At 41.7% G+C, this 23,888-nt stretch overlaps 1 protein-coding gene across 5 annotated transcripts in view; it reads left to right on the plus strand.

Annotated features, from left to right (window-relative positions):
• ccdc102a (coiled-coil domain containing 102A) overlaps positions 1-23,888 on the plus strand; it is a 101,021-nt gene that overhangs the window by 21,235 nt on the left and 55,898 nt on the right. The window contains exon 1 of one of the 5 annotated variants that reach the window (XM_078173514.1): positions 15,595-16,018. The exons of 2 other annotated variants lie outside the window; for them this stretch is intronic. The gene's annotated coding sequence lies outside the window, so the exon portion shown is untranslated. Of the gene's footprint in view, positions 1-15,594; positions 16,019-23,888 lie in introns of those variants that run through there. 2 more of the 5 variants (XM_078173516.1, XM_078173515.1) reach the window with 2 other exon arrangements.

The raw sequence follows: 23,888 nt of genomic DNA on the forward strand, positions 1-23,888 counted from the left end.
TTAGCAATGTAGCTCGGTCCCAGCCCATGTGGGACTTTGTATACAAGGAGGAGGAGCTTAAAATCAATTGTAAATATAACAGGAAGTCAGTGCAGAGCAGCTCAGACTGGCCTGATGTGCTCTCTCCTTTTGGTTCTGGTTCATAGCTTGTTAAAGATTTACACTTCCATAAAGTCAGGTGACCTCACAAGATACAGATTAAGAAAAGATTAAGATTAAGCTGCAGAGGCTGAAATATCTTGACTTTTAGTCTCTACCTCCACAAATACTGGATCCTACATTTCCCATAATGCAGCTAACAGCATTTTTGTCAATAGACCATCCCCTCCAGGTAAACACCTGTGTCTTTTAAACGCCACACCATCATCTTGTATCACAGGTCCCTTCCCTTATAGATTTGTAGTCCCCATCGTCTGTGTTATTTTCTAGGATTTGATCAAATGTCTTCTGTGGCTCCTCCACACAGGCTGAGCGGTACCGACTGTAAAATCAGCAGAGAGCCCCTGTTAATGAAGGTGAATACAGATTTGATAAGGACCCTGAGTGCTGACTTTGATGTGTAAAACTAGTTGAGTTCTCCTTCGAGGACGCACATTTCGCTTCAGTGTTTTGTTCACTTTGTTTCTGAATTTAAATCCAAAGGTTTGCTGCTGACTATTGAGATTCCATTAATAAAGTGGTTTAAATTTTATCAACATATGTATCAACAAAACATGTTGCAGAGGGAAATATAATTCAGCCTGGATTACATTTGTCTTCTGAATACCAGAGCAGTGATTGATTTCCCAGTCGACAGTGGAATGTTTATTTTGTTTATGTTGTTCATTATTTCCTGTTGTAGGAGTAGGAGGTCGCAGCAGTGCACAGTGTGTGTAGGGATTAGTGCCCTCACACACCCATATTCCCCCTTTTGAAGTGCTTAAAGTCACTGCATAAGCTCCCATGTGCCTGTGTGTTGCAGTGTAAGCTTGTTTGGCTGATTTGCTTGCATTTAAAAAGTGGTTTGATCCCCATTAGGGCCTGTTAACCCCCTCCATCCCTCTGTGCCAGGCTGCCCACTGAGCTTTGAGTCACACAGGCTGTGAACTCTGTTTCCTTGTAGGAAAAGATTAAAGCCAGACAAATTCCCGGTCATCTAAATCTATTCAGACAGTATTAGAGCAGAGCCTTACAGTCAGAGTTCCAACCAAGGCATAGTTGGCTGTGTATTTCATCAACACACACCTACTCTGTTAAATGTTTATGCTTCAGTCACATTCTTATAGTCTTAATCTGCAAGATCAGCTTCCACCTCTGCTGCTGTTTCTGAAGTATATTAGTTTTACACAAAAGTATGAAAAAAATGTAAGTTAAAGTTCCAGTGTGCAAGATTTAGGAGGATTTGGTGGTTTGTGTTGAAAGGGGTCAGTTGAGGTGGTTCAGGCATCTGATCAGGATCCTCCTGGGCACCTCCTACTGTAGGTGTTTGTGGCACGTCCCACTGGTAGGAGGCCCAGGGGCAGACCCAGAACACACTGGAGGGATTATATATCTCATCTGGCCTGGGCACGCCTTGGGGTCCCCCAGGAGGAGCTGGAAAGTGTTGCTGGGAAGAGGAATGTCTGGGGTGCTTTGCTTGGCCTGCTGCCCCCGCGACCCGGCCCCGGATAGATGGATTGATAAATGGATAGATGGATAGTGGGATCAAGGGGTGAGTATTGCAGATTGCAACCAGCTATAACTTCTCCCGGTCAGATTTCCTTATGTGTTCATTGTTAAAGAGGTTTTTATGAGGAGCCAGATTATCCACAGAGGTCTCCTCCCCACAAAAACCCCCTCCAAAAGGAATGCGGTGATACAAACCACGAAAAACACAGAATAAAGCAGTTTCACATTGAAGATCAGTGTATTTCTGGGGCAAAAGTTGACAAAAGTTGTGAGACTTAATCAAATCAGTTAAGTTGTGTGTCATAAAACCAAAACGATGAGCTAAGTAGGGCTGACGCGGTGAAGAAATTTTCCCTGCTGTGGTTAAAGGTGGCTCGGCAACGTGATATGCTGCAAATTACTTGATACATCCTGATTTTAGTGCTTCATAAATAAGCTTTATTGTAAGGCTATTATGTCTATTGTTGCCTTTTAAATGAGGCGCAGTAAGAGGCGTGGCATTTTTTCAGCTGAGTTGCTTTGGTTGCGTTCTGGTTGCTGTGATACAGAATATCTGCAGACGTAAAAACATAGCATACTTGTTGTGGATGAAGTGATGGCTGAAGCTGGTAGGGAGAGAGAACGGACCTGCCAGTCTGTGAGGGTTCAGTCTTTATTTCTCCTCCATTGTGGTTGTTCAGCAATTGATGGTATTAGTCCTGTCCCTTCTTCACTGTGATTGGATTGCTGGGTAAAAAGTGACATTGATGAGTGAGTTTTGGCTGAAGCTGAATATTTTTCAACTGTTGGCGATCAAAAAAAAAGGCAAACATGCAGCACTGGGCACAGGATAGATGCTCAGCGCCTTGTTACACTGCTGGCATTTGTAGCAGTGAAGGTGTAAATATGCAGCGCTCCTATTAAAAACAAAAAGAAAATGTGAACACGGTGGTTGTGGGGGTTGATTGCTATCCCCTGCGACTGGCTTGTCAGTAGCGCAGTATTGCAATATTGTGGTTATCGTGACAGCCCCGGAGCAACAAGAGGCTAAACACTAAAACTGAGGGGAGCTGCTGCATTGACTGATTATTCTCTGCAGCTTTAATCCTACACTGGTGTCAACGTGTAACAAAACGCTGTGAGTACAGCTGAATGGAAATCACAGACGTGCCAGTATACATTTGCCCTGTTGGCAGTGAATGTGGAGGATGTGAAGCTTTAGTGTTAAGGTGCCACCTTTCATCTCTGTGTAGGCACTGCTTCGCCTCGATATCTCTTTCCATCTCCGTCCTGGGATTTCATCATCTTCACCTCAGCAGCTTCTGTGATGAAGAAGAAACAGAGCTGTGTCCTCCATTTATTTACCTAATTGTACGCATTATGCAAACCTCTCTTAGCTCTGGATTTTGCGAGTGGGAGAAGCTTTGAAGCTGTTGTGCCCTGCAGAAATGCGCCTTTTTATAGCTCTGCATTCTCAACGTCTTCAGCATGCTGAAAACGCTTCAGTGCCCTCACATGATAAGGATGATGATGATGAAGGCGATAGTGACTAAAGAGGAAAGATTGTGTAACTAACTTTTGACTCAGGACTAAACTTTTGGGCTCAAAAATGTAATGAAGGTGTGGCTATTACATTATATGTTGTCTTACAAAGTTATTGATTGAGGTGCTGATTTAAACTGTCTCAGTGCCATTAGCTGTCATGTCTTTTCAGCATAAAAGAGTCTTTATTTCAAAAACAGCAACACTATTTTAAGATTAGAGATATTATCTGTATCAGTTTTAGTTCATGACAGATTTATCAGCATGTGTGTCCTGATAGGAAACTGCCAAACAAGAAACAGGCAAATTATGTGATGTTGACTTAAACTGAACTAAAAGATAAAGCCTGCAGAGCATTTTGTACTGCAGTTATTTTTATTACTTCCCAGCCATCATACAGTACAGTATGTGCAGATGCCTATGTAAGCTGATATCAGCCTTTCAGTTTATCAGCTGGGCTCCAGTTCAGGTTTTTGGAGGAACATAAGAAATCCTCTTTGCCTTATTAAAGCAACAAAAGACTGAATCATGATGATAATTTAGTGTCTTTAAAAATGTGTCAAAATAATTTGATCAAATAATCTTAAAGGAGCTCTAAACGCTCTGTGATTCAGAGGTTGTCTGTAGGGATGCACCGAATATTCGGTAACCGAATATATTCGGCTGAATATTGCAAAAAAACACACATTTGGTATTCGGTGGAATAAGTTAAAAGCAAGGCCGAATAATAGTGGCGTGTTTTGATAATGCAATCAAACAGCATGCCGTGACAGGCCGAGTAAGATGTCGGGAGTGCGGCGATCCGCCTGTCACTGCACTCGCATTTGCGACTAAAAATAGTTTTGAGTGAGCAAAATAGGCTTAAATCATTCAGCACACTGTGCGAGCAGCCTACAGATTTCAACCAGCAGCAGAAACGAAAGGCGAATCCCATCGGTTGTGGGTTGAACGGGGGTCACAGACACAGACAGTAATGTATTCCTGTCAAATATGGCGGCCATCGGCTTACTGGCGACGGACAAGTCGACTCCAATAATATCCTCTTCTTGGCGTCATGACTGCCCAAAAGTACCTGAACAGCCGAGCCAGCCGAACACAGGTATGTGACGTGTCAGAGGAGAAACGAGCCGTTCACGGCCCACAAACCTCACCACACTTTAGGGACTGTTCTTCACTTATGAAGGGGAGGAGGGTGGCTAGTTGATTCTTATTTTATTTATTTATTTTATTTCAATCCCCCCTATGTTCATCACTTATTGATGCTGTTTTTGAAGTATGAATAAGTCAATAAGTAATTTATTCCACTGAAATATCATTGATGTATTATAGAAAAGTGATTTATCTTTTTATAAATGACAAATGGCACATCTGCCTCATTTTCGCTGTGGTATCGTGATACTACTCAGAACCATGATATTTTCATTGGTATCGTACAGAGGGTCCCAATATTGGTACCCTGACAACACTAATCTGGAGGGGGTTCATCTGCAAAAACTAATGAAAAACTAAACAACAATATTCGGTATTCGGTACTCGGTATTTGGCCAAGCGTTTAATATTATTCGGCTTCGGCCACAAATTTTCATTTCGGTGCATCCCTAGTTGTCTGCACACAGCTCCCAAGACAAGGCAAGGCAGCTTTATTTGTATAGCACATTTCATACGCTGGACTAGTGGCTACCGCAATAACTAACAAAGAAAGTCAGATTTTTGCGCCCTCAAGTCGAAGGTTTTCAATGTAGAAGCATAGAAGGTGCGTTCAAAGATAAGAATGACGCTGCCATGCCACGCAACTGTTCCCAAGCGCCTATTTTTCAAGGCGTGAAGGCTGCATCCTCAGATAAACAGAATTCAACTTTTAGGACGCAGTAGTCCACACTGCATGTCATGTGACGTGGACCAACCAACCACAGCCGGTAGATATCTTTCCTGTCTTCTGTAAATATCAGTCCATAGTAAATTTGGAGAAGTTGATCATTTTAGTTCAGGGCTACCCAGAGAATATTTAAGACTAATACAAACTACAAAACAATGCCTGGAGAAAGATCAGCTCTGCACTCTATGTTGCTTGTTATGGTCGCATAGCAACCTGGGATGCAACCTGCCTCCGCCCTCTTGAAAGTTGGCACACAGTAAGCACAAGAGTAGCGCCCAGCACCGGACCTCATGTTTTCCAGGCGGTTAACGACGCGGCATGTGTACAGGCCCTAACACACACTGAGAGAGTGCGACTGCTTTCTCTGCTCAGGACGCCATTACTTAACCATACCTTTACATAGCAAATTGTGGTTTGCTTTTATATTAATGCTCTGAATATTATATCGAGCTCCTTTAACTTTATTGGTACCATCTGTTTGTGAAGTCTTTAGTCACTTATCACAGTCTGCAGCAGTGGATGGAGTTTGCTCATTTGTTAAACTACTATTTTCAAGAACTTTTGAACTTTTATTTCAAGTTAAAGGAGCCAGTCATACTACACACAACACAATAATCATAAAACCATAAAAACAAAATTTAAGGGACTGACACAGTGATCATTGTAGTGATCAGTTAGGGCCTTACAAAGTTCCACAGTCCATCAAAACCAGTATCAGAGTCTTTAAAGACGATGTAACCTCTCCTATTTTTAACAAATCCAAGTTGAACCTAGTTTGTGAATGTAAGTTTTGGACCTTCAAAACCTTATCTGTAAAATATGTGTCCAACTTGACTTCTAGATAATTTCCAACCCGTTGTGTTTGCATGGTTAGCTCTGCAGCAGAATATCAAACTCCTGACTTTTATTCGGCCTTCAGACAAGCTGAAATGTGTCAGTGCAAATCAGCACGTCTTGTTTCTCACTGAAGAGGATTTCTCCTCTGGATTTCTTCGCTTGTTTTACACTTCAAGGGTTCGCCTCAAATGTTCTGGGGATTTGGGTGGAAATGTGGCTTGTGATAGGATCCAATCCAGAGGGCTCACATACCAAACTGTGCAGAGGAAAGTGTCTCTCTCTGTCTTCAGGCTGCGATCTGTCCTCCTCCTCTTCTATCACCTGACTTCACCTCCATCCATCCACTTCTCACTCCTCTTTGTCTCTCTGGGTCCTGTTGAATAAATGATGACAATGTGATACTGCAGCACCAGCCTGTGCTGAGCTGGACACTCTGACACACCGATACTGCCCCAGCACACACACACATGCAGCCACTCACTTTTTTAATTTTGACTCTGTCCTTGAAACTCACACTCATGTTTGTGTGTTTGTAGATTAGCTTGTAGCATTTGTAGCATTGATTGCACGGCACATGTTTGAGTTTGTGTGTGTTTCTATTGGCATGAAGGGCGTATGCTGTGCAGAACCACATGGTGTGCGTGTGGGTGTGTGTGTGTTGTAAGAGAGTGGGAGAGTCATGCTTCAGGAATGCTCTGTATAATTTGCTACAGTGAAGCCTCTTGCTGCACCTGGGGCCCCATGGGAGATGAAGTTCTCCTTTTTTGATATTCCTGCACAGACGTGTGCGAGATGGAGAAACTTTTTTACCCAGCAAAGTATACAGACCCTGAGGGCACCACAGTTAGACACAGCTGAGTGTCTGTGATCAATAAATCGCACAAACTCAAGCCTTTGAAACCAGGTTAAATGTTTTGAGCCTTAAATACAATTAATAAGGTTGTGAAGAGAAACTCACATTCAGACTTCACTGTTTGCCGCTGTGGTAGCTCCTGTGATTGAAAGCTGTAATAAGACTTGGCAGTGATGGCTCAGTGACTCCACATACTCACCATTATGTTGCTGCTTGGTATGGTTACCATCCCGTGGTTACTGTGCAGGCAGGGGTTGCTATTGAGCAGCCGTCACACACTGAAACCTGTGTCTTATCAACCTGAAACAAAAGCGAGATATTGTTGGACTGAGTAGTTACTTATTGAGCTCTGAGCAAATAGTGTCTGTAGCACTGTGTGTTAGGGCTGCACAGTTTATCTGTCTGGTTGTGCTCAATTGCTGCTAATTAACAAGTCTGTATGCATCCAGCATTTCCCACAGAATTAGAGTCTTGTTTTCTTCTTCTTGCCTTTGTATTCTCGTGTATTTTTTAGACTGACTCGCTGCAACCAATGGTTAACTTTCACCTTTACTGCGCCTGACGTTCTGCACTATGCCCAGAGTGCACACTGTGAGGGTGTCGAGCAATGAATAACAGCACAATCTATATATATGTATTCCAACAGCGCTCCTAATGAACTGTTTTAACCGTGGTGGGCTGTCACAAGTAAATAAATGTGTGGGACACCTTGCATATAAATAATATTTAGAATAAGGTTCTTTTTTTATTTTGCAAAGACTGTTTGTATTAATAGATGCTCAAATTACAGTGCAGGTGCAGGTGCAGGTGCAGGTGCAGTTCCCCAAATATGTCAGGTTTCCATTTGTGCATTTGAAAATATGATTTTAAAAAGTAAAAATAAAGGTACAGACACTTATCCTGAAAGAAAAAAAATTAAAAAAGAAAAATTAAATATGAGGATACGATTCCTTAAATATACATACAGGGAGGATGTACTGAAACTAAACCAAAGGGACATTTTGACGTACAAACATGTTAATAAACTCATGAATGGATCAGATATTATCAAAATTTGGAAAGAAAAACAAGGACTTGTTCAGCACCAATCCCCCACTCCTGTATGGTTCTCCATTTTCTATAACAAAATCAACATGAAAGTTTAAAGGTTGGTCCAGGAAGAGTCACATTCCTGTGGCTGGTTAAATCCAAAGATGGCAGAGTGTTAATAACGGGACCCCAAATTTCCTGAAAAAAAATAAGGTTATTTTTTACCTGAATTCAGTGCAACTCCTAAAAGCAGAATATAAATAAAATTGCACCCAAAATATAGGTTAAATAAAAATCAATATGCCATTAGAAATTGCGACCAAAAGTAAACTGTGTTTATTGGACATATATCATTGGCCAAATTCAGTGGCATTGTGACGCACTGTACAGTGTTGTTGTTCTGTATGTCTGAGTTGATGCTGGACAAAGACAGAGATTCAGTGTGGTAACATTAGCGATCTTTTTCTTGTTGGCTCTGCAGATTGTGGTGTTTTTTCTGCTGGTCTAATGAGCTAGCTGTGTTGCTTTGGAGCACAGACACAAGTGTCATGCACTCTTTGCATATGATTGTTCTCTCCTCAATCCAAAATACTTCCAAAAAACAGATGATGATGATCGCTGAATGGATGATCTTCGTTTACCCGTCTGCAGTCGCATTATTCAGGACGGTTTTTGCACATTTAACGGCATTTAGGAAGTGCTTGATGAGATATGCTGCTGAATTTTCTATCAGTGGACCGTGCACTTTAAACATCAATATTGCTGTCGATTGTGGTCATTTAAATGTGGGAAGCCAAAACTGTGATTAGTATTTGATTAGTTGAGCAGCCCTACTGTGTGCTGAACCCTGACGTCCAGTGATCGGTATGATTCTTTTTCTCTTGGTTTCGCCAGATACCGACGTGGCTCATGTGATGGCAGTGTCTGTGTGTCAGTGACCACTTTGGTGCAGACTGAAATATCAAGTGTTGGATGGATTTCCATGGAGTTTTGTACAGAGGTTCATGATCCCCTGAAGATAAAGCTGACTGACTGCACCACCAACAGACCAAAAACTCCAAATACTTTTGCATTATGTCTAATTACCCGCAAGACTAATTCTGCCAGACGTTCCCAGCAGCCTCAGCTGTACTTTAAACGTTTCTGGAACAGAAACAGCCTAATCAGTGTCTGTATATTTGCTTTTGAAATATAACTATACACTTTTTCAGAGGGAAATAGAAGCTGAGCCATTACTTCATTATCTAAAATGGACAAGCACTTGAAAACCTCTTGAGTAAGCAAAAGAACCAGGCACTTAAAATCTGAGCCAAATGAGCCAAATTTCTTCAGCTCAGAAATCTGTGGGAAGTGTAAACCCCCCACTGTAACATCAGACTGATGCTATTATACCACTTACCTGAGTGGAAAAGGCCTATTAAAGATAAACCCAACATACACTTAACTGTACACATTATTTCTTTCACACGTTAGTATTTCACCTGCACAGACCTGTGCTGAAAATGTCAAGTACAGATATATAACAGTCCCCAATTAGTAATACTGAGTCTGGATAGTTGCACCACTAGAGCACCAGCACCACACACCACATCTGTTTTTCATAATTGATTAATCAATTCACTCATTTTCCAAGGTAAATGTCAAACATTTGCTGGTTTCAGCTTCTTAAAAGTGAGGATTTACTGCTTTTTGTTGTCGTATATGAAACTGAATGAAATATCTTTGGGGTTTCAACAGTTGGTGGAACAAAACAAGCAATTTGAAGATGCCATTTTGGGCTCTGGGAAGTTGTAACGGACATTTTTCACTTGTTTTGACCAAAAAATGTACTGATTGTTCAAGGAATTGATTACTCGCAACCCTAAGTACCACACTATATGCTAGAAGTCCAAACTATTAACATCAATATTCGCTCATCCAACTTAAAGCCATGTTCACACTGGACAGGGACCTGTGTGGGTATGTCAGTTGTCACGCAGCCACCCGTCAGCAGTTGTCTTGCCATTTACACCAGAAGCATATTACTGCGTGCCGGTCAGCAGGCAATTTCTAGTCACACATAGATCTCTGTCTCTGTCTGGTTGTGTGTGTGCTCATCTGTCTTGCTACAAATTCTACAAATATGTGGAAGTATATTTCTATCATTTATCATAATCAGATCCTTCATATCAAATCTAATATAACCATTTTATCATTCATAAAAGATTATCAGTGCGTTTTCTTGCCATATCCACTCATGGCACGCAGAAAAAATAGACCAGACGTTGAAACTGTCGCTGCAGATTGCAAGCCGGCTGTGAAGCTCGTGGCCGCAGCGCATCCTGTGTCAACAGCCTAACTGGTTAACACAGGCGCTGAAAGGAAGCGGGCAACGCTCCATGGAAAATTGGTGTGTCCAGTGTGAACCTGGCATAGGATAACCTAAATTTATAGATCGGCATTCAAACACTGTGGAGCTGTACAAGACAAATGTCACTGAGTGGTGTCGTTTGTCCCTGCTGTTGCCAAACTGAAAGGACTTTAAAGGTCAGGCTGTGGTAAAATGACCATGTGTGTGGTAGGTTTTTTTGCCGGCCGTGACAACATTGCAACAGCTGGTATTGTTTTCACTCTGAGAATCTGTGTGTGTGTGTGTCATCATGTTAAAAGGTGGTTTTGGTGACACATACTGTAGAGCTGAGTATTGTGACAGGTGTTTATATGTCAGTCTGTCTGTGGACAGTTTTTGTCAGCATGATAACACTGCAGCTGTGAAAGATGCTGTCACTGGTGTGTAGTTGAGATCAAAATGCATGCCAGTTTCGAAGGTGGGTGTAGTTTGAGCAAGGGGGCAGAAGTACTGGGTTAGGCCGTAGAGAAAGTTCCACTGGCCACCATACTTTACACCCCTGGTTCACGAAACTTCACAGGTGTGTATTTGAGTTCATAAAGCCCTGTTTCCACCAAGCAGTGGATGGTACCAATGGAACCGTTTTGTACCGTCCGTCCCCATGTTTGGTCCCCCCTCTGTTGGGGTACCTAGCACACAGATCTGGTACTAAAAGGTGGAGCTGTGAACACTGCAGTCTGATTAGTCAGTAGAGGACGGTCACTCTGCTCAGGGCTGAGTTGTGTCTGGTTTTGAGGCCGTGGAGAGTTTTACATACATTAATAAACTGTAACTATAAAATGAAAGGATGTTTTGCTGCCTCTCACAGCAGCTGGAGTCTGAGAAAAAATAACTTCATTCACTGGGCCGACTGCCGGCAACTTTTAAGGTGGAACGTTTGCTTGTTATATTGCTGAATATTTGCGTTGATGCCCTGAATCCATCAGCACACCTTACATTTCACTGTGACAACTTTGACCATCACTTTAGCTTTTAATGTCTCTCTTGGATGACATACTCTTTTAGTAATGAGTGGATCTTCAAGCGTTTAAAAATATATATTAATTTGGAGCGGATTATGTGAAGGTCATATATTCTAATCCTCACTTCCTACAGCAACACTAAACCCCTGAGCTTGCCTGAGAAGGACTAAATGCACAAAGCTGCTATTTTTAAATATCCAATGGAGAGAGACTCTCACTGCAGCCTGTTCTGTTTTGTTCTGAAAATGTGGGCGTGCAGCCTCGTTCTGTGTACGATAAACGAGGTGCAGACTTCCATCTGTGTCACCGCTGATGAGGAAATACAGAGAGTGCTGGATGGAGCAGCGAGTGACAACAACCCTGCCCACATTTAAGAGGACTGTTTAAAACGTTAGGGTCTAGGTACCATGTCTAAAGGGTTACTGTTGGTTCCACAGGTACCATACTGAAAGTGTTTGGTGGAAATGGGGCTAATAAAGACCAAGTTCGAAGACAGGATTGGTCTGGCCAAGGGTGCTGGAAGTACAGGGCTAGGAAGAAGAGAAGTGGTCATGGACATCCCCACTTTACACCCATGGCCCACTTTTGTTTTAAGACACGGATCGCTATGACTTTATTTTACTGGTGTTCGAATATATTTGCTTTCATTTGCCAGCTAAGGGGAAATGAAACCAGATGTAGTAAAAAGGGTGAAACAAGTGTCGTTACAAAACATTTGCAATTAACTGTTTGTAATGAGATCATTGATTATGCAATACACCAGCAGTTACTGAGGAAATAGGGGTGTAGCGCCTTTCTCCTGGATAAACAGATGTGACACTTTCTGAATCAGTAACAGGAACTGATCCCGGGACATCTTCATAAAAGCTATTGTTTCGATTGAAAAATATATATGTATAGTTTTGTTAACAAAAAGCAAGGGTCTGTGTGGTGGGACGTGATGAAATATGATCCAGTAAGTCTGGTTTGAGGATCAGATGCATGTTTCAAGGTTTGTCAGACAGTGAAACACTGCACAGCTGTTTATAAAGATTTTACAAACCTCAGCTTGTCACCACAACAATCATTCTGTACCTGCCTTGACAACTGCGAGGTAAAAGTTGCATATAGATTTATTCAAATATGGATTCACGATGGGACTGGATTATCAGACGATGACAGCTGGGACATTTTTTCAGGGGTTTGTGGGATGTGGGTTTAAGTATAGGACTGAGTTATGATTGAAAACCTGCCCGTTATATTTAATGTCTGATGTTTTCCTTTGATATTGTAATTAAGACAGTTCTGCTTGTTGAGGCGTCTCACACAGCTGTCTGTTTACGAACCTGCATGTATAGATTTACTCCTGTGAAAAACTCTGTTATTTAAATTAGAAGAAAAAAGAAAAATTGTCTGGCTGCACTTTGATGTTGGGAAATCTCCCACTGGCTCTGGTTCAAGAACTCTCTGACTTGGAAGGGGTTGAGGTTTGATGTAGGAGTTTGGAGCCGAAGCTGAAATGATTAGGACTGCATTAGAGCCGGAGAATTGTGCTGTCAGCCATTTTTGATATAATGGGACGGCTTCTTGAGGCCTTTGTTCTGTATATCAAAAGAAAAATTAGTCCAGTGTGAGCCTTTGTGAAGGATTTACATTTTGACAGTGAACATTTCAGATTCGTCTTCACACTTGTAATCAACTTTGATGTGCTTGTGAATTGATTTGGGGATGAAAGTGAGGGTTTTCAGTGATTGAGGAGTTTTGACTTATTGTCTTCACCACGTCTTTGTGAGTCACTTTCTGTGGACAGTCTCAAACCCACGCCGTTCAGATAACTTGATGTTTTACCAAGTACAGTTCATGAACAGTCTCTGTTTTAGGTCGTCTCACATGTGCTGTGCATATTCGTCTGGTGCATCCTGCTGGTGTAGACAGCCTCAATAAGCCAGGACACTAAATCGATCGTGATCCAGAGTCAGTGGGGAAGAGGATCTAGCTGTGACAGCTCAGAGCTGTGTTGAAAGGCCGACGTGTAGCTACAGACTGTTGGAACAGTGTAGCTGTCAGATCTGTGTAACTGTGTCAAGGTGTCACGGCTCCTGAGGTGGAGTTTCTCTTGTTCAGAACAACAACTACCTCAGCTGATACACATTTAAGATAGGGATTTTAAATGTAGATACTGACATGTTTTAAATAAGATGCCTGTTTTGTTTTAAAGAACTGTGACCTCAAACATATTTTTGCACTTCTTTACCAGGGGTGTAACAATCCACAGATCTTGATTGATGTATCGATTTAATTATCAATGATCCAATATCATGGATGCAATGTGAAAACAATACATTGTGAGGACAGGAAAGCCCCAGTTTAATTCCTGTGTGTGATTTATCCTGGCTTTATATGTGTATCGGAGAAACTCTGCTAGCTGCTAGGCTAATTAATGCAATGTAAAATGTCATAAGCTTGTGCTAATGGCGTTAGCATGTTGTATTTGCGGGGAAAACATGTCAAGTGTAGGGCAGTTGTTTGGCCAGTGAACCTTGTGAGCTGAATTTTCTAACGTTACCTTTGTTAAATGCTGTTGTCCCTGGTTTTATATGAGAAGCGGAAAAGATCACTAGCGGCTAGGCTAATTTATATAATGTAAAATGCCATAGGATTGTGCTAATAACGTTAGCATTTTGTGTGTGTGGAAAATGTGTCCAGATAAAGACAAGTGTTTGTCTGTGAATCCTGCAAATTATAATGAAGCAGATTTGTGTTCTTGTGTTTGAACTTGTCTCCATTAAGCCATGTTTAATGTGTGTTTTGAATCAACTAAACTTTACAGCACAAACACTGCTGCTGACTAGTGTTTTGGAGGTGTAACTGCAGAGCTACACAGACACACCACCGCTCAAGTATAAATGCTCACAACGGCGTAGGGCACATGAGTAGGTTACGGTGTAGGTTCTGCGTAGAGCCGGCGCACAACTATAAATCCACCCTAACAAAACACAAAGTCCATCTGTGGTGGTAGCTATCATTCTGTTTCCCTTCTCTAAATTCAGTTTTTTTGTAGGTCCACGAATGCAGCACAGGTAGAACTCTTCATGAGCTCTTTTTTTATTTCTAGCAGCAGTTTTTGGAGTTTTAGTCACGAGCTGATCAGATCGATGGATGAGAAAACTGACTGCTGCAGAGGCGAGTGAAAGCAAACTTTTAGACCTGCGCAATGAATAGTTAACAGTCATGTTCCCTGCACGTGGCTTTCTGCTGCTCCGTCTCTGCCCAGAGTATGCTCTGCACCCTTAGAGTATGGTGCAATGAATAAATGAACAGTATATATATTCCAACAGCACTTCAAATGAGCGGTCCAGTTTCAAAAATAAAAAAATCAATACCTGGCGGCAGATGTTGTTATTGTGGCGGGCCGCCACAAATGAATGAATGTGTAGGAAACCCTGGACTGTATGTAAGGAAACTGGAAGAGCCTTAAGCACATCCCTGATGAGGGCAAGATAGCCGGAAACATTTGGTGGTGTACTAGAGATGAACTGTTTGGCACTATCAGCACAGTAATTTGGATTCATCCTCTGGGGACCGTGAATGTCTGTACCAAATGTCACAGCAATCCATTCAGTAGTTGTTGAGATATTTCAGTCTGTGCTCTAAACCTCAGGCTACACAGGGAGTGAAACCACAAAACCTGGCAGCGGCACTCTGCTTCCACACAGTACATCACTGCCGCTCCTCTTCTCGGCCCACTGTGTCTTCAGACCTGCAGACTGCATAGTCATACAGAGAGATGCATTCCCTTCTTCTTGGATCATCTGCACTGATGCAACTCAACAGCCTTCAGAGCCAATCACGTGGGCGAGGAGCAGCGGAGGAAGGGCTCGATTTGTGTTTCAAACAGGATCCCCACTGAACACGTGTAGCTGCCGTCATTTATAAGCCTTTCATCTGCATGAACTGAGCCATATTTACCTTGTAGCAGCCATTTACACTTTCAATCACAGCAGGGGTTTTTAACAGGTTTTGTGCACGCCAAGACACGTGCTCAGGGAAACCTGTGAAACAGAGGGGGGCGTCTCACAGCTCTGATTGACAGTACCACACGTTAGGTTGTGACAAGTGAATGAAGTCTGTGAGTCGGATACTGTGTGATTCTTATTTTCTTTCACTGTGTGGTTGGACCTTACAGACTGAGCCAAACCGTTCTCCAGAGCTGGTTCTCGTTTAGAGAAAAGAGCACACACGCTGATTCACTGCAACACACACACAGAGAAATGTTGGCCAGCACTGGGGGAAATCCTTTGTAGCGCCATGCTGCATCTCTTTATTGCCACAATCACATAAATCAGCACTGTGAACACCCTCTGTTGCCTATAGTGTGTGTCTGTGTGTGTGTGTGTGTGTGTGTGTTTTGGCGTGACCCCTCTGCTCAGAGCCTGACTGCTGCTCATTTCAACAAGATAACATTTGCATTGACAAGTGAAATAATAGCGGTGTTTGCGGCAGGGCACGGGTCGGGTGAGAACACTGATTCTCAGCGCAGGGTCAAGTGTGGTCTGATGATCTGTTTGTAACATTGTCGTAATATATGAGAATTGAGGTCAAACATTAGTCAAAGTTTGGGCTGTATAGCATATGGTCAGCAAGGACAGATGTTCTGTCAAAGAGTTTATTACCCCGCTGCTCAACCCGCTGGCTGGCTGTGCATTTTATGGGCCCTGTGATGACAGAGGGTGGGGCCCACATGGACACTGGGCCAAGGAAGGGGAGGAAGAGGCAAACTGTGATACAGACGGACAGTGGAAGAGGAAAGTTGGGAAACAGCAACAAAGGATACGGACAGAGAAGAAAATACAAAGTACAGGTTGGACTGCCAGCAAAAGCTGTTTTTGGATTTCTCTCCAGCTGAAGTCACAGAGGTTAGCGAGGTAAGCTGAGGGTGAGAGTGGCTCCAAAATGAGTGAAATGAAACTTAAGTTGTCATTTGGTTCTCACGTGGCAGCTGCTGCCTTAGTTTAACCCCTGCTCTTGTTAATTGTAGTTTTAGTGGGTTAACTGGAACTTAATTTTGCCTTGATGTAACTGTGATGAGAAACACACTTCACCTGTGGCTGCGAAATGACATGACACTCAGATTTGGGATTTTGTATTTTATCTTTATCAGTCACTTATAATGCAGAGGTGTGTCTATTTCTATATCACAGCAGTGTTTTGTACTAAAATTAAAAGGGTTGTCCTGATTTTTTTTTAACTCATTTTATTTTACTTGATTTTATTTTACTTTTCTTTTTTTATTTTATTTTACTTTATTATTATTTTTTATTTATTTTTATAGTTAATTGCATTTTATTTTATTTTACTTTTTTTTTTTCATTTTTAACCTTTTTGACTTTTTAATATTAGGTTTCTGCCAATATCAAGTCAGATCAGATACCGCTTTTTACATAAAGGGACAGTTATGATTTTTGAAGCGGAGTTGTATGAGGTGCTTGTCCATAGTCAGTAGCCCCATTTACACTGCTTCCTCACAGGCAGAAATTTCACGCCTTTATTTTCTGGCAGTTCTGTATAAAAGGTATGATCGCGGACTAAGGGGACAGAGTTGTTTGGCCTTAAAGCCTGCATCGGAGGTAGTAACAGCAGGTGTGACGTTTTTACGATTACTGTGGGAGATTTAAAAAAAAGCTGATAGCAGTGAGTGGCTAACTCAAAGGAGAAGAACGGCAGCCAAAAATGTCCACAAATTGGGAAAAAAATGATGTCTTGGAGCCCTTTACCCCCCGAGTAGAGGATGAGATCAGCCGCCATGTAACAGTGATGGTAAATGATTGTTGTTGCCATGTTAAGCTGTTTTTATGATGACGATATGTTACATTAGAGGTCATTGCTGTTGTGTTAGAGGTCACGCCTGTCACACCTCTTTTGATTCTGTGATGCCAACATGTTGTCTGAGATCACAAATTGTAGCTGCATGATGCCGCTGTTGTTTGGCTCTGTGTAAAAATGCAAAGGCTTGCTAAAGACAGGACTTCTCAGCAGCCCTGTAGTGTGATTGCTGTGTAAAAAGGACTAGTGTAATACATACAGTAGATATCAGTGGTCCCAGTTTGGACAAGCAGACAGGAGTACCGCCACAGAAGCTAAGCAATGTCCTGCTGTGGACAGCAGGAAAACATTTTAAAAAAACATTTTAGCCACCTCAAAAAAACAGTGTCAGTTTAAGTTTTGAATATTTTTTACCACTCAATCTTTTCTTTGGCACAACATTTTCTCAACCGTAAATATCCCTACGCTTAAGCACAGCTGTACTGTGCACTATATTACGCTGCGGATCAGCTGGTTGGGTCAGACTTTGAGCGGTTTATGAGAGACAGTAAATACAAGAAAATAAAAAAATGTGTGATCATGACAGCAACGAGAAAATACCATTCACTGTGGAGACAAAAGGATGCTTTTTATGAACCAGAGTATACAGAGGAAGTTTTTCAGCAGGAGACTAATTGGGCTGAAAGAGAGTGAAGGGAAACTGGAGGCTGTATGACCTGATACCTGTTTCTCAGTTTAACCTGTGAAAGCGATGATCAGCCCTGGTGTTGTGTTGTTGTTTTTCTGTTGTTCTACCTTTGAATAGTGTTCCCCTACTTTTGAAATCATGTTTCCTGTGGTGCACATGAGAGAAGTTTGCCTTTCTGGCAGAAATCTCTTAATTGTTTTTCATAAACCTAAAAAAGAAATCCTCTCCCAGCAGCTTAGCATCCCCTCTTTAGTTGGGGTTAGGATAAGCTTGGTTAAGGCTTAGATAAGGGTAAACACACATCAGCGGGGAAACTATGTGGCTGTAGTAAAATGACCTTTGGCTGAACTTTGGAGGATATGTTTGTTGTACAGAGCAAGGACTGTGGATTTTGTCCCACATTTCTGTAAGACCAACATGGACAGGAGAAACATTAACAGCGACTAAACAACACTTTCAGTTACTCACAGGCATCTTGAGTTCTGTTTTAAGACAGCCTTGAAATAGTGTGAACCTGTCATCGCCTCTGTGATTTAGTGTTGCATGTCCATAAACTTTAGTGACTCACAAGAGACCGATCAGAAGCCAGCATATCACGACTCCAAAATGCTGGATCTCATAATCCAACGTCTTTTATTAATCATAATTCTTAAAGGCACTGAGTCAAAAGTCTGTGATATTTGAGGGGTGTTTTTCTTGCATGTGTTTGTGCTCACGTACTTCTTGGATAACTGGTCCGTCTTGCAGAGTGTCACCGAGATGAAAATGCCCTGATTGGCTGGAACTCAGCTCGATGTACTGTGGCTCCATCCATCAACTTAACGATCAACAGATCCAAAATAAATGGCGGCTTCATTACTCCGCCAGAGACATCAGTCACTGTGCTGGCAGGAGCTTGGGAGGGGGTAGAAGATGGTGAGAGGAACTGGGAGACTGAGACTCTGTGTAAAAACAAGTCTTATTTCATTCATGCCTTGCCATGTTGGACGTGGTATAAACATTTGATAATCCGTGGAATTAAACCAACCACTGTCTTTAGTTGGAATACATAACTCAAATGTGCAATATATTTATAAGAAGTGACGTCAACTGGTTGCCAAGTATGTTTGAAACACAGTGTCCTCGAAACTGAGAATAACTGCTGCTGGAAACATTAGATTCAGAATCATTTAATGTAGGGGTGGGTGATATATTGAATATACTCAATGTATCGCGGCTTGTTCCATGTGGGATATATAAAATAACTATATCCCAAACATTGATTAAAATGGTCACGTCCTTTTTTTGAACACTCATGTCTGTGTTGTGGTTCTCTCCCTTTCACAGACACACTCACAAAGAAAGACTTACAAACAAAATGCGTCACACACTTAATCTTCCACCCATCCACATCACTTTTCCCAAGCAACAGTGTGAGTAGGCTGAGCATGCTTCTCATCTGCAGGGCTCCAGACTGATAATGTTACTATTTAGTCGCATTTTGTGACCACGGAGCTCCGTTGCAACTTGCAAATACTAATATATGGATTGGAGAGCTGTTAGTTCAATCAAGCTTACAGTGAATAAATCATGTTTAACGGCACCGCTGAAGCAGTTTAAGCTAGTGATAGCGTGAGCAGTGGAAGCATGTGCCTTTGTACCTGTAAGGCTCCAGACCACAACTTTTAGTAGCATTTTGCGACCATGGAGCACCAGTGGGATTTGCAAATTTAATTAATAGCCTATATGAAGTTGAGAGGCGTTTGTGTGTTTCCAGCTCACAGTGAACAAAAACTCAGGGCACAGTAGCTACTTTATGTAACTTTATTATAACTGTAGTTCATTTAATAATTTTGTATTATGGGGCGTCGGTGGCTTAGTGGTAGAGCAGGCGCCCCATGTAGAAGGCTGTTGCCGCAGCGGCCCGGGTTCGAATCCAGCCTGTGGCCCTTTGCTGCATGTCATCCCCCCTCTCTCTCTCCCCCCTTCACGCTTACCTGTCCTGTCAAAATATCACGGTATATATTGTGTTTCGCAATATAACCTCTTCAGCTTCTTTGTTTCTACCTCCTTCCCTCTCGTACTTGTCTTCTGATAGTCTGTTTTTGTTTTTGTTGTAGAAATCAGCCAGTGTGTGAATTCTAAAAATGGCTGCACAATATGCAAAAAAGTCATATTGCGATTATTTCGACAGATATTGCGATATGAGTGCCAAATTTAGTGGAAATGGTAATTTGTCATCGTTTTCACTCAAAAAACAGACAAACATATAAATCATCATAAAAATGATGATGATGTGATTTTTTTTTTTTTTTGCTGGAGTCTGTGTCAAACAAGCATGTTTCCTTCCATCTTGTATATGATTTGTAGGGTGGGGCGTGCCTGCAGCACCACAGTCCTTCATTTATAATGGTATGTTGTCTCTTATTTTACCTTATCAAAGAATTGGAGCCCCTTTAGTTTGGATATTGCACTTAGTGATATTGTGATTTCAGTCTTTTTTTTAATTGTGCCGTTCTAATCACATGAAGGTGTAGATGTTTAAAAAAAAGTTGGCAAAGTCAAAACAATAAGCAAAAAACTCAAACGTCCTCTGGTCTCAGCTTCTCAGATGTGAAGATCTGCTGCTTAACTCAAAAGTAAATTCAGGATGCCATCTTTAGTGATTTCTTTCACATTAATAGACTTAAAACAAATATAATTAAACATCTAGATTAATTGATAATTGCAGCCCTAGTACAATGACACTTTGGAGGGGTCCTGACCCCCAGTTTGGAGAGACTCTCAGCGAAATTGCTCTGACACTGTGATGAATAATGGCTCAGTCTGTGACACCCTGTGGCAGCAAAGTATTTGTAAATACAAACAACAGCTTCTTCATGCCTGGATCTATAAAACAGATTGCACAGAGTCGTGTACAGTTTTGTGTAGTTAATGTAAGTACTGTTTATTTTTGCTCTATTTTTCACACACACATGCTGCTGCTGCTGCTGCGCAGAGTTGCTGCAGCAGCATCTTTACAGACATAACAATACCCATGCTGTTACTGAAACATGGTGGAAAAAAAGATTTTTACATTTTAAATTCAGTGTAGACTGTACAGAAACAACTAAAGCATACCACACACACACACACTCAGCGAATTGTTCTACAGGGATGGTGTGAAGAGGGAGTTCATGTGCAAGTTAGTGCAGGCTAACAATGAATGACACATTCCTACATGGATGTATACAAATACACTCAGCGTCTTCCCGTCTTCTTCCATCTGTTGCTCCCCATTGCTGAGGAGCTGACTGTAAATCAAAGAGATAAACTCTGTCAGTTGAACCTCTTCATTACTTCACTGCCACTTCTGATTTATGTTAGTTTGCATTCTTCCAAAATGACTACTTTTATTATCACAACTTCTGATTAGGTCTGATAACTGGGCAGCTGTGGCTCAGGAGGTAGAGCAGCCTTTAATCAGAAGGTTGGGGGCTGTTCCCAGGCACACTTTGGGCCCCTTACTGAGCATGGTTTAAACACCACAGCCTACCTGAGTATTGTTGCTGACCGTGTCCATCCCTTTATGACCACAGTGTACCCATCTTCTGATGGCTACTTCCAGCAGGATAACGCACCATGTCACAAAGCTCACATCATCTCAAACATGACAATGAGTTCACTGTACTCCAATGGCCTCCACAGTCACCAGATCTCAGTCCAATAGAGCACCTTTGGGATGTGCTGGAATGGGAGATTCTCATCATGGATGTGCAGCCGACAAATCTGCAGCAACTGTGTGATGTCATCATGTCAATGTGGACCTAAATCTCTGAGGAATGTTTCCAGCACCTTGTTGAGTCTATGACACCAAGAATTAATGCAGTTATTTTATGAAACTATGCCCCAGGAACCAAAACTGTGGTCAAACGTTCCCTAAAAAAGCTCCTTAAAAAACTACTAACTCTTTCACTCTATTTGCAGATGATGGCCACCTGTTTGATGGCCTTTTTTTAAAGATCCAGTGTATAAGATTTAGGGGGATTTAGTGGTGTCTATCAGAGGACTGCAGATTGCAACCAGCTGAAACTTCTCCTGATTGAAATTCTTTCAGTGTTCATTGTTCAGGAGGTTTTTACCAGGAGCTGAAATGACTGCAGAGGTCTCTTCCTCTCCAAAACAAACAGATCAGGTGATTTTAACTGGTAAAAACACAGAATAAAGCTGTTTCATGTAAATAAAATAGGTGTTTTTCCAATACTTTCCTCACAAAGTGGCTGCTAACTACAGTGGCTGACATGAAAACACACATGGTCCTATCTGGAGCCAGTGTTTGGTTGCGGTAGAAACAAGGAGGTTCAACATGGCAGTCTCTGTAGAGGAGGACACGCTCCCTATGTAGATATAAACGGCTCATTCCAAGGTAATGAAAACACAGCAATTCTTATTTTCAGGTGATTATACACTACAGAAAACATACTTATTATATTGCATTGGATTTCTGCTAATATATGCCACTAATCCTCCACACTGGAGCTTTAAAATAAAACTCAGATTGGCTGTAGGGGTGCTTTCTAAACAAACAAACAAACAAACAAACAAACAAAAAGTCGCCTCTTATTTGAGGCTGGCTGCGGGTGTGCTGTGCCCTATTAATGGAAGAACAAGAGCATTGTCAACATAATTTCTCACATCGTTAATTTATTTATTTTTTGTATTTTGTTACGCAGAATATATTCAGATGAGGCAATATTTGGTCTTGAAATCGAGAGTTTACAATCTCTAACGCCTGTGTTAATATATGCCTCTGTCACATAGTATTCTTGTAACACAGCCATATGTGAAGGCTGTCTGTGTGTGTGTGTGTGTGTGTGTTGCACTAGTCTCCATAGATGTGATTAGTGTGGATACAGCATCCAAGGCCTGCTACTCGTTAAATATGTCAGCTCTATTCCAGGCCTCCAGGTGTCTCGCCTATCTGACTCTGAAATGAAAAATGCAGTGAATAGTAAGAGGATAGCTTTGTGTGTGTGTATCTATGTGTGTGTGAGAGAGAGAAAGATGCTCTTACTTTCTCTTTCAGCACAGCACTCTCATTGAATTAAATGAGTGGGCCGCTCATGGCCTTTGTCGAGTCCTTTGTGCGTGCCCACTCATGGGCGCCAACATGTATATGGATGCTGTGCGGCCCTTCATTCAGAGCAGGGTTGTGACTGGAGAACCAGATTGAGAGATGCTCTTTAAAAATTCATGATTCTTCCACAGTCTGCCTGTTTCCCTACCTGACGTTCTGTTCTCTCTGCCCTGTAGCTGTGAAACCATCACCTCATAAGCATCGTCTGTCATTGCTGATGACTGATACTGAGTTCAGGCTACGTTTCCTGTGTCTCTCCATCATTTCACAGACTGATTCAGGACATTGTCATGGTGGCGTGTCTCTGTCTGTGAAGTAAAAGTCCTGCGTACCTTACTTGAGTTATCACCAGGGGAGAATCACATGACCAATTTGTCCTGGCCAGCACCAAGACTTGAACAGATATATTGTTAGCTATTGCACACTTGTCATAGAGGCACAAAATGATTTCACAGATGGATTCTTCAACCTTTCTCGCATCGTAAATCAGCCGTTATGACATCGTCTGTGGACTTTACTGACACTTTTCAGCAAATAATAAATTAAATCACGCTAATGTTCTTCCTTAAACTCCCTTTAAACTGCCTTTCACAGTTTTTCTTTGTGTCTCTTCAGTGCCTCGCCTCTGACCGTGCACATCGCCAAAACCTCTTTTTAAAGCTTTAGCATGGGGAGAACTGGAGTAAGAGTTTATCTTCCTTTTACATTTTCACAGCAGTTTGTTCCCATGACTCCTGCTCTTTCGTACCACTTTCACTAAAGCTTGGCATTTACACTTCAGAGGAAGAAGAAGACCTTGGCTGCAGCTTCATTTTGCACATCAAAAAATCAGACTTTTTCAAAATACCACAGCACAGGATTTGCACATGTTCCGCCTTTGTGGCTCTGCTGTGTAGGACTATCCACTTTTTCAGATTATTTTCTTTACTTTGTTACCCAGCTGTATTTCATGTTGGAATGTTATTATTTTAGATTTTTAAGTTGTTATGTAGTAGCTCTAATTTAAGAGTCTGATCAGCACTGACGTACTGTGATGATGACATATGTCCTCCATTAAGTTATGAGAAATAAAGAATATGAAACAGTTTTTTAGGCCTTCAACCAGATGCAAAAAATGACCCCGTAACTGGCATCTAGTTAGCAGAACAAATAACACATTCCCCAACTAGAATATAGGCCTGTTAAATTA

Source organism: Epinephelus lanceolatus, chromosome 2, assembly GCF_041903045.1.
Source record: "Epinephelus lanceolatus isolate andai-2023 chromosome 2, ASM4190304v1, whole genome shotgun sequence".
Lineage (NCBI taxonomy): Eukaryota > Metazoa > Chordata > Actinopteri > Perciformes > Serranidae > Epinephelus > Epinephelus lanceolatus.